General features: G+C 33.6%; 1 long non-coding RNA gene across 1 annotated transcript in view; it reads left to right on the forward strand.

Annotated features, from left to right (window-relative positions):
* Positions 1-6134: 6134 nt before the first annotated feature.
* LOC149241439 (uncharacterized) overlaps positions 6135-17360 on the forward strand; it is a 175436-nt gene continuing 164210 nt past the window's right edge. The window contains exons 1-3 of the long non-coding RNA XR_016245628.1: positions 6135-6373; positions 6743-6798; positions 6932-7031. This is a non-coding gene — a long non-coding RNA (uncharacterized LOC149241439). The remainder of the gene's footprint in view (positions 6374-6742; positions 6799-6931; positions 7032-17360) is intronic.

Raw genomic sequence — 17360 nt, forward strand, 5'->3', positions numbered from 1 at the left:
AAAAATCAAGTGAATCACTCAGTAAGTTTTGTGAGTAATAAAGCTGGTAAAGAAAAGAAAGGAAAATCAAGTCATTTCAAGAAGAAAAAGGCACCTGCTAAGAATGGGCAGGATGAGGAAAAGAAGGAACTAAAGAGTGTTCAATGTCGTATCTGTAAAAAGAGACTTATCGTCTAATTCTAGAAAGTGGATATGTATTAAACTTATACAGTACCCTTTATGTACCTTCATTATCTAGAAACCTTATTTCCGCAAGTAAATTGGATATTTCTGGTTTTAGATGTATGATTGGATCTGGTTGTTTCGATTTATATAAGAATGCTGATAATGTTGGTTCTGGTATTCTAATTGATGGTTTATATAAATTGAAACTGAATGACACTTATGCGAATTCCTTGTTGAATGTAGTAAATAATGTTGGATGTAAACGTAGCAGGTTGAATGAAAATTCTGCTTTCTTGTGGCATAAACGACTAGGTCATATATCCAAAGAAAGAATGATGAGATTAGTAAGTAATGAAATTTTGTCAAATTTGGACTTTAGTGATCTAGAATTATGTGTGGATTGTATTAAAGGTAAACAAACCAAACATAATAACATAATAAGAAAGGAGCCACTAGAAGCAGCCAGCTTCTTGAACTAATACACACTGATATTTGTGAATGTCCTTGAGACGTTTGTAAATGAAGTTGAGAGGCAATTAGAAACTGGTAATGCAAGATTCATTGAGAATGGTGAAGTCAGTGGGAGTACTAGAAGAGAAATAGTAGAAATAAAGGAAACAAGGGTAAATGTTACATTACCTAGAATAGTTCCTCCATCTACTATTACTCCAAATGTTGTTCCAGCTGTTGTATAACAGCATGATGATAATGAACAACATATAAATGAAGAAGTACTTCCTGAAGAAAATGACTTACATAATGCTGATATGCATGAACCACAACAAGTAGCATTAAGAAGACCTCAAAGAAATCGTAGGTTAGCTATTTCTAATGATTATGTGGTTTATATGCAAGAATCAGATTATGATATTGGAATCAATAAGGATCCAGTTTCGTTTTCACATGCTGTAGAAAGTAAAGAGTCAAAGGAATGGATTAATGCCATGAAAGAAGAACTGAAATCCATGCAACAGAATGAAGTTTGGGATCTCGTTGAGTTACCACATGGCTGTAAAAGAGTCGGATGCAAATGGGTTTTTAAAACCAAACACGACTCTAGTGGTAATATCAAACGGTATAAAGCTAGACTTGTTGCTAAGGGTTACACTTAGAAAGATGGTGTTGATTACAAGGAGACATTTTCTCCTGTTTCGAAAAAGGACTCATTAAGAATAATAATGACATTAGTAGCTCATTATGATTTGGAGTTGCATCAAATGGATGTGAAAACAGCTTTTCTGAATGGAGATCTTGATGAGGATGTTTATATGGATCAACCTGAGGGTTTTTTTTGTAGAAAGTAAAGAACAATTGGTGTGTAAACTTAAGAAGTCAATATATGGGCTTAAACAAGCATCCCGGCAGTGGTATATTAAGTTCAATACCATTATTACATCTTTTGGTTTTAAGGAAAATACGGTTGATCACCGTATATACCGAAAGATCAGTGGGAGCAAGTTTATTTATCTGGTCCTTTATGTTGATGACGTCTTGCTTGCTGCAAATAATTTAAGTATATTGCATGAGACTAAGGAATTTCTCTCAACGAAATATTACATGCTCATCCAATGAATCGGAAGTGATTGGATATAGCGATTCAGATTTTGCTGGATGCATCGATACTAGAAAATCGACTTTTGGTTACCTGTTTATGTTTGCTCAAGGTGCCATATCATGGAAAAGTGCGAAACAGACTATCGTTGCTTCATCCACTATGGAGGCAGAATTTGTGGCATATTTTGAAGCCACAATTCATGCATTATGGTTGCGGAACTTTATTTCAGGACTTGCGGTTGTTGACACCATTAGCAAGCCGCTGAAAATTTATTGTGATAACTCTGCAACAGTATTTTTCTCAAAGAACGACAAGTACTCTAAAGGTGCCAAACATATGGAATTGAAGTATCTTGTTGTGAAAGATGAGGTTCAGAAACAAAGAATGTCAATCATGCACATCAGGACAGAACTTATGATTACAGACCCTTTGACGAAAGGGTTACAACCAAGACAATTTAAGGAACATGTTCAAAGAATGGGTCTTGGTTGTATTAATGATAATTGATGTGTGACATTCTGAGCTCTTTTATGTGTTTTTGATATACAATCATGTGTTTCTTGTTTTAATGTAGTAATACGTATTTTATGTAATTTTAAACAAGAAAGAGTCTTATAAAGATATTATGTTTAATCATTATGATATAAGACATTATGTGGACCATTATGCTGTTTTATATAAATTATGAGTATGAATTGATGGATTGCTGGTATTGTAGTATATGGAAGGGAATGCATTGAATTAATAGTGCACAACCGCCATAACTCTCAGCGATTTATCATAGTATGATGTTCAACACTTAATATTATGAATAGTCGGGTCAAGTGGGAGAATGTTAGAAACTGCTATTAGAAACAGCAAAAGGCTCATTGCTTTTTAACGTTAAAGCAGTTTCTAATCTTAATGTGACCCGATCTAATCTTAAAGCATTTAGATTTTATCCTAAAGCAGTTTCTAATCTAAAGCATTAGATCTTAAGCGTTGAATTGGTATATGATGGACGTACCAGATTAGAGTTAAATAATATATAAAGGATTGGGTCCTCTCTCTCCCACACACAAGAGTTGCATTCTTCTCCATCAAGAAGCACATAAAGAAAGTGAGGGCAAGAGGAGAGAAACCGAATTCTGAAGAAGAGGAACAGTCAGGAGTCAGATCAAAGTAGATGGCAGCCATTACATCTTCCGCTGTTGATCAAGGTATGTCATCTCATATAAAGTTTTGTTTGTGAAATATTCGGTATTGATGATCTATGGGCTGTAGTTAAGACTCTTACAAATCTACCGTATGTATTGTATATATAATGATTTCCTTGTTTGAGCGAGACAAAGATATCACTGAGTCTGTAAATTGCCTTTGGAACTTTTTTGTTTAATTTGATTTCATTTGTATTTTGGTTTGATATCAGATCTATGTCTATGTCCCCAGAGTTCGAATGCCACAGGACGCACAGATTGGACATCTATGTCAGGCTTGCAAATAATTAGAATTCGAATTTCCCAAAATCTGCCATGTGTACATTTTTGCCTTTATAACTTCTCCCTTACATTGTCTAGTTCTACTTAATTCATCGTCGTCCTTTTTTTAATTGGGTTTATACTAATCAAATGGCTTTTAATGTTTATTAATTTCGACAGAGAAAATGGAGAATAATCCAACTCAGTTCAACTCTTCTCCATGTTTAGATGACCAGGTTGGTTTCTTTTTCTAAATAATTAATTACGGATAGGATGCCCAGGTGGGTTTTTTTTAGGTTTCTTTTTTTAAATAATTAATTACGGATAGGATGCGAGGTGGGTTTCTTTTTCTAAATAATTAATTACCGATAGGATGGCCAGGTGGTTTTCTTTTTCTAAATAATTAATTACGGATAGGATGCCAATGTAGAGAAATTCAGAAAAAATGAAATGAAAAACCGATTCTGAATTAGTAAATAGGGTTATAATTATTATTATTTAATTATAAAAATTCAGCTTAGATACACCATATGAATCATATTAAGCATATTAAGAAGTTACGAAATATTGTATTGATCCTGAATTAATAAATTAGATTATATTTATCGTTGGTTTATAACAATTTTAATAGTTTTTAAAGATTTAGAAAGAAATTACAAATCACAGAAATATAAACATAAATGAAAAAGTTATAAAATAATATACTTGAGCTTAAACAGAATTGTTAGTTGTTGTACATAATAAGATGGAATTGCCAATATTACTATTAGAGTGCCCAAAACACACAAGAACCTAATAATTAAATTGTTACATCCTTACATACTCAAGGAAGATCGATCCCATACCCTTTCATTGTAGCTCCAAATTCAATTACGTAGTCTATGATCTGAGTCTGATAACACGTTAGATCAAGACCTTATCGCAATATGGGTAACTCGTACGAGTATAAACATAAAAATAAAAATAAACAATGCAAATCGATTACCACCGAGACCAATGTGATATAATGTGATCTGTTATCCCTACTTTTAACTGGATTGTAAATACTTCATTGAAATTCTACGTTAGGTTGTAAATCTAGCCCAGTAGCTTAGTTGTAGACTGCTAATGATTTCCATGACATTACAAGATTCCATTTAAAAGATCCCAGCAGTAGAGTCTTAGCCACATATCATTATATAGTGTAAAGGCATAGGCTCTAAAAGTAACCACGAAGTTCCATTCTCCAAAGATGTATGGCCCACGAACCCTAATTACTGTACTTGAATTAGGGTGAGTAAAACACTTCGTGCCAAGTTAGAGCAAGCATGATTACATAATGGGACTCGACGACGACAACCTGTCAGAGTCAGTACTTCACGTTAAGTTAGGGTGAGTAAAACACTTCGTGCCAACTTAAGGCAAGCACGATTACATATTGTCTGAGGACGGGAAGTACTTATTTTGTCCTGGAGTGCTATGGTAGCTTTGCATGCCTTTTAGAGTATTTGTATTTAGTTTGATTTTTTTTTTAATTGCGTAAAAATAAATTTAAATTGATAATTTTTTTATATAAAATAAGAAAATTTTAAATATTTGATTGATTTAAAATAATTGTGTTTTATGTTTTTGAAAAGGTTAATATCGATTATATAGGTATAGATAAAATTAGTCATTTAATAAATATAAAAGTTATTAAAAGGTTATGAAGCATGTTACACATCAATTATAATAGGGTTGGTTTTTTAATATCTAGATTAAAGATACCAAAGTTTTATCCAAATATGCTACTATTTAAATAGAAAAATAAAATTAAAAAATATCGTGACAATATTAATCGGATTAATAGTACTTAACTCCTAGTAATATAACACATTTATACCTAAATTAATTATATAACAATTATACTATATTACTTATCTAAATATTAATTTTATTATTCTCTTTAATTTTTAAATAATTATAATTTTATTTTATATTATAAAATTGTTAAGTTTATTATGATTACATTAATAATTTTATTATAATTTTATTTTATATTATAAAATTGTTAAGTTTATTATGATTACATTAATAATTTTATTATAACTGGAATCTAAATATTAATTTTATTATTCTCTTTAATTTTTAAATAACTATAATTTTATTTTATATTATAAAATTGTTATTTTTATAATAATATAAGACAATTTTTATATTTACTACAATTTCTATATTATTTACATAATTATATAATTATAATTCTTTTCATTTGTAATTATTATTTTTTATGATTATTTATTATTTTTAAATATAATTATAGTTTATATATAAGTTTAATATATATATATATATATATATATTTTAATTTGTTGTTCTCTTTTATTATATTTTTTATTATAGACATTCATAGATATGTGGACACAAGTAAAAATTCTAAGCACAACATTGAAAGGTGGTAAATTGTTTTTTAAATTCAAAAATTACCTAAAATATTTTTTTTAACAACTTAATTATTAAAAAATCAAAATATTATAATATAAGATAAATTATTAAAAAATTAACTAATTTAATTAAGAAAATATTAATTAATTTTTTGATTAAATTATACTATAGTTTTAATTTAGGTTTATTATTAAATTAAATTATATAGATCTCGATACATTTTATGCTCATACAGTTTTCCAAACTTATTTTTTCTGAAATTACATCATTAAATTTAAATATATAAAAATTAAAATTTATCATTCATTGACACCCTCCTTTGGCCGAAAACATAATGTCATTGATGTACGAGCTAAATGAAAGAGACGAGCTCTTTGGTAGGGTTTGATTGGGTTCGAACTCACGGGCATCTACACATCTCGCAAGCAAAAACGAACTGGGATTGAGCAGAAAACACTGTTTGATTGATGTGCTTGTCTCGAATTAAAAAAGGAAGGATACGATTGGGACGAGCTTTTTTATTTGGTTCGATATGAGATGTATGGCCTCAAGGGTTCACGCCCAAATAAGAGACGCATTTGGGCATCTTACAAGCAATTAGATCCGGAAGCGCCCATCAAAATCGAACACGCCCGAATAACAGATGCATCTGTTGTGGTATGTTTAATGTATATAATTATTTGTTTCCTCTCTCAGAGTGGAGAATGGAATATGATCATTACAGTGTGGAACGTCCAGTATCAAATCCAGGAATTTACATTGCCGGGTATATAGTGATCTCCCAAATGTGCTGGTATGTATCATGAACCTTTTTCTTTCGGATTGTGGCCATATGCTCATGTATCTCTGGTTTTGAATATCGCTTCTGTGGGTATGTATTTTCACTCCACAGAGCTTTTATATGACTGGTATCTAGTACATTAGTATCCGTTTTCGGCAGTATTAATTGCATATACTGTATATAGCGGGTCACAAAATACAGCCTCTCTATCATACAATTCTGTATCAGGAATCAATATTATATAATACTATCAAGCTTTTTTTCGTACTGAAAAAATATAATTATTTGTTTCCTCGTCTGAGAAAAAGATATAACCATATCCATATCCATATCTGCTTTGGGATGTTTTGTATATGGTTTCATATCCATTTTTGTCCTCAGAGTTCGAACGATGCAGGACGCACAGTGACGCTTCGAAGTGGCGATCAAAATCTACCGTATGTATGTTTTACCTTACTCTTTCTTTAGATCTATTTAATTAACTGTCTTCTTTTTTCTAATTGGGTATGATGCAATATTTACGATTCCTCCATTGTTCGGATAGGCTTTTGATGTTCATTATTTTGACAGGACAAATTGGAGTGGTTACTGATGTTTATAAATATATGGCGGAAGAAAAGGAAAATAATGCAACTTAGTTCGACATTTTTTCTGTATTCTAAATGAACAGGTAGGTTTTTTTTTCCTTTTCTAAAATTTAATCGCGGATAGGCTATACATCTACGTTTCTCTTTCATTTCTAAAATAATTAATTTTTGATAAACAAGCCATGAGAATCTGGTCCTGAATTGGTAGATTATTTGACATTTATTGTTAGTTTATAACCATTTTAATAGTTTTCTCAGTTTAGATAGAAATTAAGAATTAGATTACATTTATTGTTCATTTAAGATAGTTTTTTCAGAACTGAATCAAAAATTGCAAATCAGAAAAAGGTACTGTAGAGCCTAAACCGAACAAAATTATAAACCATTAGTTATTGCACATGGTAGAATTGCTAATGCTATTATAGACTCTAAGGGTCTCCATAGCATTCAGGATTCCATTTTATAGGTCCAAGTCGGAGAATCCTCCCCACATATCACCATATTAGCCTGTTACGCAATTCCATTGATCAAAGAGGAGTGAAAGATGACAGGGAACCCCTAATTTCATCTATGGATTGGAGTTATGACAACGCAGGATGACTTTTCGCTAGTTTCACTAACAAGTATCTCATTCATATCAATTCGCCCTTGGGCAGTGCTTATTTTGTGTTATAGTGCTATCGGTAGATTTGCATACATTGAGATGGTATTATTGGACGAAGAGATGGTATTCAAAATTTGGTAGGTTTTTTTAATAGTTAAAATTATTTAAAAAAATAAATAGTATTTACTTATTGATAAAATTTAAAAATAATAAGGAATTTTTTAATATTTGTTAAGACCTAAATTCAAAACTTGGTAGGTTTTTTTTTAATGGTTAGAATTATTTAAAAAAATTAATAGTATTTATTTTTATTAATAGAATTTAAAAATAATGTAGACTTTTTTCATATTTGTTAAATATTTGATTGATTCAAAGTATAATATATTATTTAAAATATGTTAGAATACGTTGTACAGTTTAATTATAAAGACTTGTTTCTTTAATAAAGTTAAAGTTTTGAGTCTTCACCGATTACACTGTTAGAAAAAGATTGAAAAACATGACAACAATATCAATGGATTGATATGCTAAATTTCAACTTTGCAAGATGTCTTTACCTTCCAACTAAACAATTTTATAATAATTATACTATAATTTTATTATAAATATTATAATTTTAATATTAATATTATTATTATTATTTTTTTTATTTTTTTAATATTTTAATTATAATCTTTATATTACATTATAAAGATTCCCACTAAAAACTAAAAAAATTTATATGTAAATTTTTTTTATAATTAGAATTATTATTATATTAATATAATTATAATTTTATATATAAATATGAGATTTTTTGTATTTTTAAACTTTTTAACATTATTATTTTAAGTATTTTTAAATTTTATAATAGTATTGTTTTATTATTTTAATTATTATTAATCTATTTTTATTTGTTTTTTCTAATTTATATTTATAAATCTATTATTCAAAAATTTCTTCACCAATTTCTTTTGGATTATAAAATTGAGTGATTAATCCGAAAAAAAAAAAAAAAAAACTATATAATTAAAAAGCATATAGCATTTTAATCCAAAAAAATATTTAATCTATTAAATTAGTTATGATTAATCGATTGCGTAAATAATATTTACAATTTTAAATCATTCAAACTATTTTCATTTTTACAAAGTTTTATTTAAAATTTCACCCATCGTAATATTTGAAATTTTAGTTTTAAAGTTTTATTTAAAATTTGATACAAAACATAATTTTGTAAGTTAAGCTTTTTAAAGTTTTAACAATTTTGTTTAAATTTCACATAATTTTAAATGGTATATATTTTTTAAAATAATATAATTTTCATATTAATTTGAAATTTCATAAAATTTAAATTTAAAAATTAATAAAAATATAAACTTCACAGAAAATCACTACTTTACTTTGAAATTTAAATTTAAAAATTAATAAAAATATAAACTTCACAGAAAATCATTAATTTACAAAGTAAAGTAATCTAATTTTTTTTTTTTTTCTCAAATTTTATCATTATGTGAGATTGTATATTTTTGTTATTTAAAATATGTTTTTAAATATATTAATAGATTTAGTGTTCTTAAAAATTGTAAAACACTTAAAATATATAAATCACAAAACTCAAACTTACTCTACCAAATTTTAAACAAAATCAACCAAAATATATTACTACCAAAAAAAAATAAAAAAAAATATCTTAAACTTAAATTAAAACTTTAAATTTAAATTTATATATTAAATATCCTTATCAAACCTAAAAGAACTATAAACTCTTTAAATAAAACCCACATATGAAAAAACAAATTTAAATATCTGATTCACATGAAAAAAACACATTTACAGAAATTTTAAAGCTATAATTTAATTATTTTATATTTTGGATTTTTTAATGTTGGAATTGGGCTAAAGTGTCAAACCAGGGATTTTAAAGCTGTACTTTAATTATTTAATTATTATATATTTTGGATTTATTTTAATATTGGAATTTGGCCAAAGTGTCAAACCAAAAGATATGCAGAAAATCTTAGACTACGGCAATTTTAAATAGTTTATTACCATTTACTCCATGACCTGGTTAATCTTATAAACAGACAATACACGTCAGTGTCTGTACGACTGACGTAGCCGTCGATGGGACGAAAAGACAAGTGAGGTTAAATAGCCGTCGACGCACGAAGATCACGGATATATTCGCCGCCTCCGTATCGTGAACATAAATTCCCGTACACGGAAATACTACGCGATTCAGCCAACAAGTCTAGTAGCGTTAGGCGCGTTATGGCGTTGGGTTTATCGGTGTGACAACGGCGTGTCTCGGCGTGATTTTTTAAAATTTTGTGACACGGTTTATTTTTAATTGTGTGTGTGTTTTTAAGTGGGGACAATTATAGTTTAAGATAAAAATAGATTTTACATTTGAAAAAAATTTAATGGGTTTGGAACGTATAAATTTAATACAATTAAGTTTTTATTTATTTATAAAATATTATATTTAATTTAATTATTATTATTATTTTGGGTAAAATTTATGGGATTTGAATCATTTATATATGGTAAAGAGTGTTTTAACCGTGCATTTATTTATGGTTAATTTAAAAGTCTTTCGTGTATTAATTTAACATTATTTTAAATTAAAATAATTAATATTTTATAATTTTTGTTGGTTTGTGAGGTTATGTAAGTTTTGAGATGATCTACAAGCCTAACATGTTTTATAAAAATAAATTGATATTTATTAATAAATTTAGTTAGTCTATTTACAAATTAAGAATCTCCATCAATTTATTTCATAAGTCTAACTTTTATTGATAAATCATAAAACCAAGCCCATAGTTCTTCTAAGCCCATGCATGCATTGAATAATAGATAATTCCTCAAAGGTTGTGGTTGATCACTAACACATCCCTTTGAAAGTGATGTGTTGCGGAACTGGTCTAAACCTTTGTTGTAAAAACATTGAACTCATGTTTGAACTTCTCCACATTGGATTATTGCGGTAATTTTGTGACTCTTCTAAGTTGGTTCTAGATTGTGCATATGTTGAATCATAGACTATTTCCCAAGGATTATGGTAGGCCACTATCACAACACTTTTAAAGTGATGGTTCACTAGAGGCGTTTGGGGCCTTTGTTGTAATTACATTGATTTGATGTTCAAACCTCTCCTCCCCATATAACTTGATATATTGGAGAATAAGCATGCTAAATATCATAATTTGTCTTAGAAACTTTACACTCTCAAATATAGAAGTTGCTTTGAATGAACCACCTTGTTCTCATTTGAACCTCTTATCTTTTAGTGGTGATGGCATGAGTAGCTAATATATGAGTCTATATACTTGATTACCTCTTGCCTAAGGAGTCCTTGAAGTTACTAGGGAAGCCTGCCTTGTCTTGGATCTATCCTTCACTAAATAGAGGGAAGTGATTGCCTAGGTGATAGTGGTAACTCTTCCATGTTACACTTGTCACAACCTTTTGTGAAGGTCGTTGCACTAAGGTGCTAGATTTTGTGTTAACACTTCTAAAGACACTCATATATGAACTTGCAAAGTCAAATAAGGGGAGATTTTATTTCCAACTAGAAACATTATGCAACCTATAACATAAATGGCATAACACGAAGGATTCGACTAGGAAATAAAAATAACAAGAATGCTAGAAAGAATGCACCTATCCAAAGTTCTTCTTCAAGTGACAAATTTGTTCTTAACTTGAAATCAACAACAACATTAAGCATAAATTATGGCAACATAAATAATCAAATAGATATAAGATGGAAATCCACACGAGTAGAAAGTTCAAAATATCACATAGTCATTAATAAATCTTCAATACAAGTCAAGACAATAGAGTTTCTTTCCTCCAACCATCAACAATCAATACAATAGGAGGGGACACTTTTGTATAGAGTTGGAGCTCAAACCCTCCTCAAATAAAATAATAAAAGTCAATTCTTAGATATTAGATCTCTCATATAAAAAAGAAACAATAATATCTTCTAAGTACTTCTAATACAAGTTAAAACCCTAGAGCAATAGAATAGTAAAACATATGGACAACATGGTGGGGATGCCACTTGTATGCTCCATATGCAAAACAACTCTGTATTTTGTGTTATTTTGACCATGTAAAACCTTTCATATTGTAATATGGATCATCCTCCAAGAGTGTGTCCTTAAAAATCACCCCTTAAAATGTGCCAAAATACTCCAACTAGGAATAGGCTCCACTAAAATAGGGATTAATCACCATTTAATGTCATCCATATACTAAAAAACAACTAAGGTATGAGAGATAAATATGTCAATACAAATACCCTTTAACTATCAAATAAGATAATATTCTCCTTAGAGGAGGTGCGCCCTTGAAAAGTTTGCAAGGACACTTCGGGGCCACTTTGAGCAAGCCACATAATATAAAAAAAAATCAATGGAAGTTGCACCTTTGAAATGTGTGTAGATGGTAGTCGTTTCCTCCCTTGGATGTGGAACCATAACGATAAAATAATCCTCCATAGGGCTTGCACCCTAGATAGATGTGCAAGAGTAGTTATGCCTTCATAAATAAATGTGCCAAGATTCAATGAAGAAGGGGAGTGCTACTGAAGAAAAGGAAGTTAAAACCCTTGGGAAACCAACCTTATGTTAAAAGTAGCTCCAATAGTTAGGGAACTCCTCAAACTAGGGGGTTAATCCTCATAGAAATACTAAACGCTGGACCAAAATAGAAAAAGTAGGTAGGGATCTTTCTTCAATAAGCTGATTTAACTCTTCAAGGAATGGATCTCATAAATATATATGCAATAATTCCCACTTGTTTGTTTAATAATCTCCATTGGTGAGGCAACCTCAAAGAATGTGCCAAATGTATTGATGCATGTACACATATCTAGTTTTCTTCAAACCAAGGGCCACAAAAGTGGAGAAAACTAGGATAATGTGCATGAAGGGTGGCATGCTTTCTAATAAATAAGAATAAAATAACCAAAACCATGTGCTAATACCATCAATGTCTTCAAAACCAAGGGTAAAAGAGGAGGGAAACCTAGGAGAGTGTGTCAATATATGAAGGTTTGACTCTATATAACCACCAAATACCACCCCAGAATGAGGGTGCTCTAGGAAATTGTACACAAGGGGAATGCTCCTCAATGGAATATATAATCCATCTCAACCAATACCATCATGGATCCCAATGTAAGAATTATAAAGTGGAGTGCTCCTCAAGAAAATATCCACCAAAAGATGATCAAGCAATGTGAATGTTGGAGGCTTCTAGTGTAAGGCACTCCTCCAAATCATATCTCAACCCTCCAATTACACAAACACACATCCCAATTAATCCATAGAAAAGAGTGCCAAAGTGTGTAGAAGATCAAATAATCATACTCAAAACTTAGGAACCCCTATCTTGATGGGTGTTCCCCTCCAACATGTGTAAGAAACCATGTGAATACATAACATGCTAAGATAACCAATGCACTTCTTCAAGGAGCATCCAAATCACATAATAATCCATAATACTTAGGGAAAACCCTTAGTTGATAGATTTCCTTGGCCATGCATGCATTAGGGGTTAAATGATTTAACATGAATGCAAGGCCATGACCAAGGATAATTCTCAATCAATATCAACATGCAAGCATCCAAAATATGGAAATATTATGGCAACAAAAATGATAATCCACAAACAAGCATGCATTAAGGCACCAACGGCTTGGCTCCAAGGCCAATATCCTCCAAAAACAATTTGCTTGGGCAGGGTCATCAAATTGGGATAAACCTCATGCTATATGAGGTGTAAGATGGACTTTGCTTTAAAAACATCGTTCTCACATTTAAACTCTCTACCTTGGATAATAGTGACAACTTTAGGAGTTTTCTAAACCTTTTTGAGGCCATGCATGTGTTCGAATTTCTAAGTCTAACCCGTTAGAAATTCTTCCTGCACTGTCTGGTTTATTTCACCTACTTGTTTAATTACTTAACAAGTTATTTAACCATATAAATACTGGAAATAAACACAAGTACAGTCTCAACCATCTACAGATTATCAACTCAAAGAATAGACAAACACACAAGAGACACCGTTATTTTTGGAAATTGTCCCTGGAAAAACCCAACTTGGGAAAACGGGTGCAAAAGTTTTGAGGTTTTATTATTAAGCATCTTTCTTGAGTACAACTAGGTGCCAAACTGGCTCACCCGACAGAGAAATCAATCTGGCAGTAATACCTCTCTTTGGAAGTAGATATTCGACAAGTCTGCTCCACGAAAAACTCTCCAACGCCTCTCTGAGGCTCTCCGTCAGCCCTCCTGGCCTCTGCGTCAGCCTGGAACCGTCAGCGTCAGCCTTCTAATGCTCTGCGCAGGCTCTCAGTCCTCTGCGTCACTCACGCGAGCCCTGATAGCCTCTGCGCAATCCCTCTGGCCCTCTACGTGGCTTCTGCTGGCTTTGCATAGCCACCTCTGCCTCAACGTTGATCCTTTGACACTAGCTCTGCCTCTGTGCTATGCACTCAATGCCCCTCGCTGCAACTTTGATCACTGGTTTGATTTCTCTAAGCAAACCCCACTCCAGAAAATCGAATTGAATGATCAATCTTGGTGTATCTCCAACTGACCCTCAAGCTTCCTCTTATACTTTTTCTGTTGAGTCTTCAACGGTCGAGATTAAATCTCTAATCAACAATTAAGGTTAGATTTGGCTTGATCCATGTCATTTAAAACCTTCTCACCCAGTTTTATATTAATACCCATTAATATTTTTATTTTCCTAAGTTTAGACTTAGGAACCCATTAAAAATATTAATTATTCTAATATCTCTCTAATCGGGTGGAATTTCCCCAAACCATTTCTGGGTCTTGCAGCTCTCATGTGCTTTAGCCTCTCCACAAATTTTCATGGCTAGAGCACATCCAATGCTACCCAAAATCAACGCTCCCTCTTAGCGAGGAATGTGCTCTAGTAATGCTCCATCACTGAACATCACCCTGATCATCCAGCACTGGTACCTGTGCTGATGCTTGGCCTGCTGCCCAAAATCCTCTGCACTACTGCCTCCTGTACTACTTTCCATGGCTCTGCCACTGCCACTGCTACATCTGTACTGCAACTCCCTCTGTATCTATGCTGCTGCTGGTCCTTCTTGCTAACACTGCATCTGCACTGCCGCTCTCTCTCATCATGCTGCATTTTGCTGCCGATATCACTACCACTACTACTGCTGCACTGCAACTCAGTTACTGAGAAGTAAGTAACTGATCTACCCAACTACTGACATCCTTGTCAGGCTAGAATCCCTCCTGATGTTGAAGCTCCCTCTGCTGTTTCCCGTGCTCCCTCTGCTGCCTCTGCGATGCTGCAACAACTCTGTGCCTCTCACACTGCTGAAAACACCTTTGTGCCTTTCTGCACTCTTGCAACCACCTCTATGCCTCTTGCACTGCTGCAACCCTCACTGCACTGCTACATATCCCTACACTTTAGCACTATTCTTTCGCTCCAACCGCATCTTGCTTCTACTGACATCCGCCATCTTGCTACTGTCACTCGGGGCTCTCGTAGTCGTATATGATCCAAGAGTTTGGGTACCTCAAGGATCTTCCCCCACATCTTCTTTAGTCCTCTGGACTACAACTCAATGTCACCCCACCTCTTCTCTAGAGGTGCATGAGCACTCATGGCACAATCGTCATCAGTCCCTACTTCCTTCTCGGCCTTAGCTGGCACTGCCTTGGAGTCAGAAGCCTCTCCCTTATTCTTCTTCCTGGGACACTAGGTTATAATGGCCCAGCTCCCCACAATGGAAGCACTTTATCTTGGGGATGTCTGATCTGATAATCACCCTATGAGTGATCTTAGTTAAAGATTTATTAAATGAAGGTATTACAGACTTATGTGATGGTGTGTGTCTATGTTATTTAGGCAACGGATCGATCAGATTGCAAATACACAGACACTTGAAATGGAAAATAGCAGAGAAATACAGTAAGCAATATAAGAACACAAGAATTTAATAAGGAGTTCACCCTATCCTCCAGGGCTACGTCTTTGGTCTAGCTCTCAGTGGTGGCCTTCTTTTATTGTGTCTTAAAGCAGAGAATTACAATGAAGGAGCTCAATGTGAGTCTCCTGAACAAAATTTGCTTGGCAGGGTGGTTCTTGGATGCCCCAAGCCACTAGAGTACACAGACTCTTTTCCTTACCAGCTTTGTGACCTTTTGGTCTTTAATGGAGAGAGCCCAATGTGGTGCTTAGTCCAGACAGATCCTCTCTAGGATGGCTTGAATCTCTCAAGCTCTCTGGTGCTCGATGCTGCCTTTGGTTAGCTCAGCCCTCTGTCTTCCGTTTTGCTTTGCTTCACTGTCTTTCCTTTGTTTTCTCTGTCTTCTTCCTTTTCCTTCCCGTCTTCCTCTCTGGGTTCCAGTGTTCGGTGTTCGGTGTTCTCTGCTTTGCCTGTGCATGGCTTTAAGGCCATTCGTTCCCATGGCTGTTCGATTCCTCTTCCACTTCCCGTCGGATCGCCTGCTACAGCTTCGCTTGGAGTTCCCTGTTCGGCATCATCATCAGGCTCACAGGGAGTGGCCACATGTCCTCCTACAGCTGTGCCAACTCGCTTTGTTGGTTTGGTTTTTTCATTACGTCGTGGAATGAGTCTTCTGCCACCTTGGCAGTCAAATCGAACGTCAAATTCTTATAAATCGCGGCTTAATCCCCTGTCGATTCTGTTTTCCCATCAAGCACGATCTCAGCCGTTAGATCTGGGGCCTCCAGATCCGACGCCATTCACACATTTCGCGTGGTTGACTTGCTCAACCATTAGCGTGCGATCAGCGGCGGTTTTCTCTCTCCTCCACTTGCCACGCGTTGACCGCTGAGTGGAATCGCTACGTTTTCACCAATTCCGCTTACTGCTTGAGGGTGCCCTTGATCAATACCGTCGGTTTTCGGAGCGCGGGTCTCTCCTTGTCCTTTAACCTTTTCCCCACAGTGCTCCCGGTTCTTCATGCGACCGAGTGCTTGGGGCTTTCCAATTTTGAGGGGTTTTGCCCAGCAATCGCGCATCAAAAACTACCTCTGTTTCCTGATCTGGGCTTCCTAGGGGCTAGTTTCGCCTCCTGTGCAGTCTCCATGGGCCTCGGTCAGCGTGCTTTGATCGACGTCCTCGTCGCTTCATGCTGGCTACTAACTGCCACTGTTCAGAAGTGTTTTTGATTGTTGTTTCCTAATTCTTTGTGTTTGTCCCGACCTGATACAGTCATGGTCCTTCTAACAATACTTCATGGATCCAATTCAGATCACGACCTTCCCGCTGAAAAAGCTTTTGGACCACTAAAAGTTGGTTTCTAAGCATTGACTAAGTGAGGGAATTGGTTTCTCACTTGTCCAATCTCAATCCACTTTGCACTGCTTGGCTTTGAACCTTTGAGCCCAATCTTGAGGTATTCCATATCTCCCCTGCACATCGTCCTCATATTCTTGTTCAGCACTGTGTCTTCCTGCAATTCATTAAGATATTCACGTAGCAGGTCATCGATAGAAGGCAATTGACTCTACTCTTTAGGGTCCTCAATTATTGAAGGTTTAAACAACCTCAAGCAATTTGCATTTGCGACTGAGTAGATGTGCATGTAAGCTGGTAGATCAAGGCGAAAATCATTCTCACCAATCTTCTCAAGTATCTTGAAGGGTCCATATCTGATAGGCTTTAGCTTTTTACCTTCACCTTGCATCTTGTCCTTGCTGATATATAGCCAGACCTGGTCACCAACTTGAAAACTATGCTCCATCCGATGCTTGTCATGCCTAGCCTTGTACTTGGCTTGGC

The sequence above is a fragment of the Pinus tabuliformis genome, chromosome 8 (genome assembly GCF_031772625.1).
Source record: "Pinus tabuliformis cultivar Carrire ecotype Pingquan chromosome 8, CPIR1, whole genome shotgun sequence".
Lineage (NCBI taxonomy): Eukaryota > Viridiplantae > Streptophyta > Pinopsida > Pinales > Pinaceae > Pinus > Pinus tabuliformis.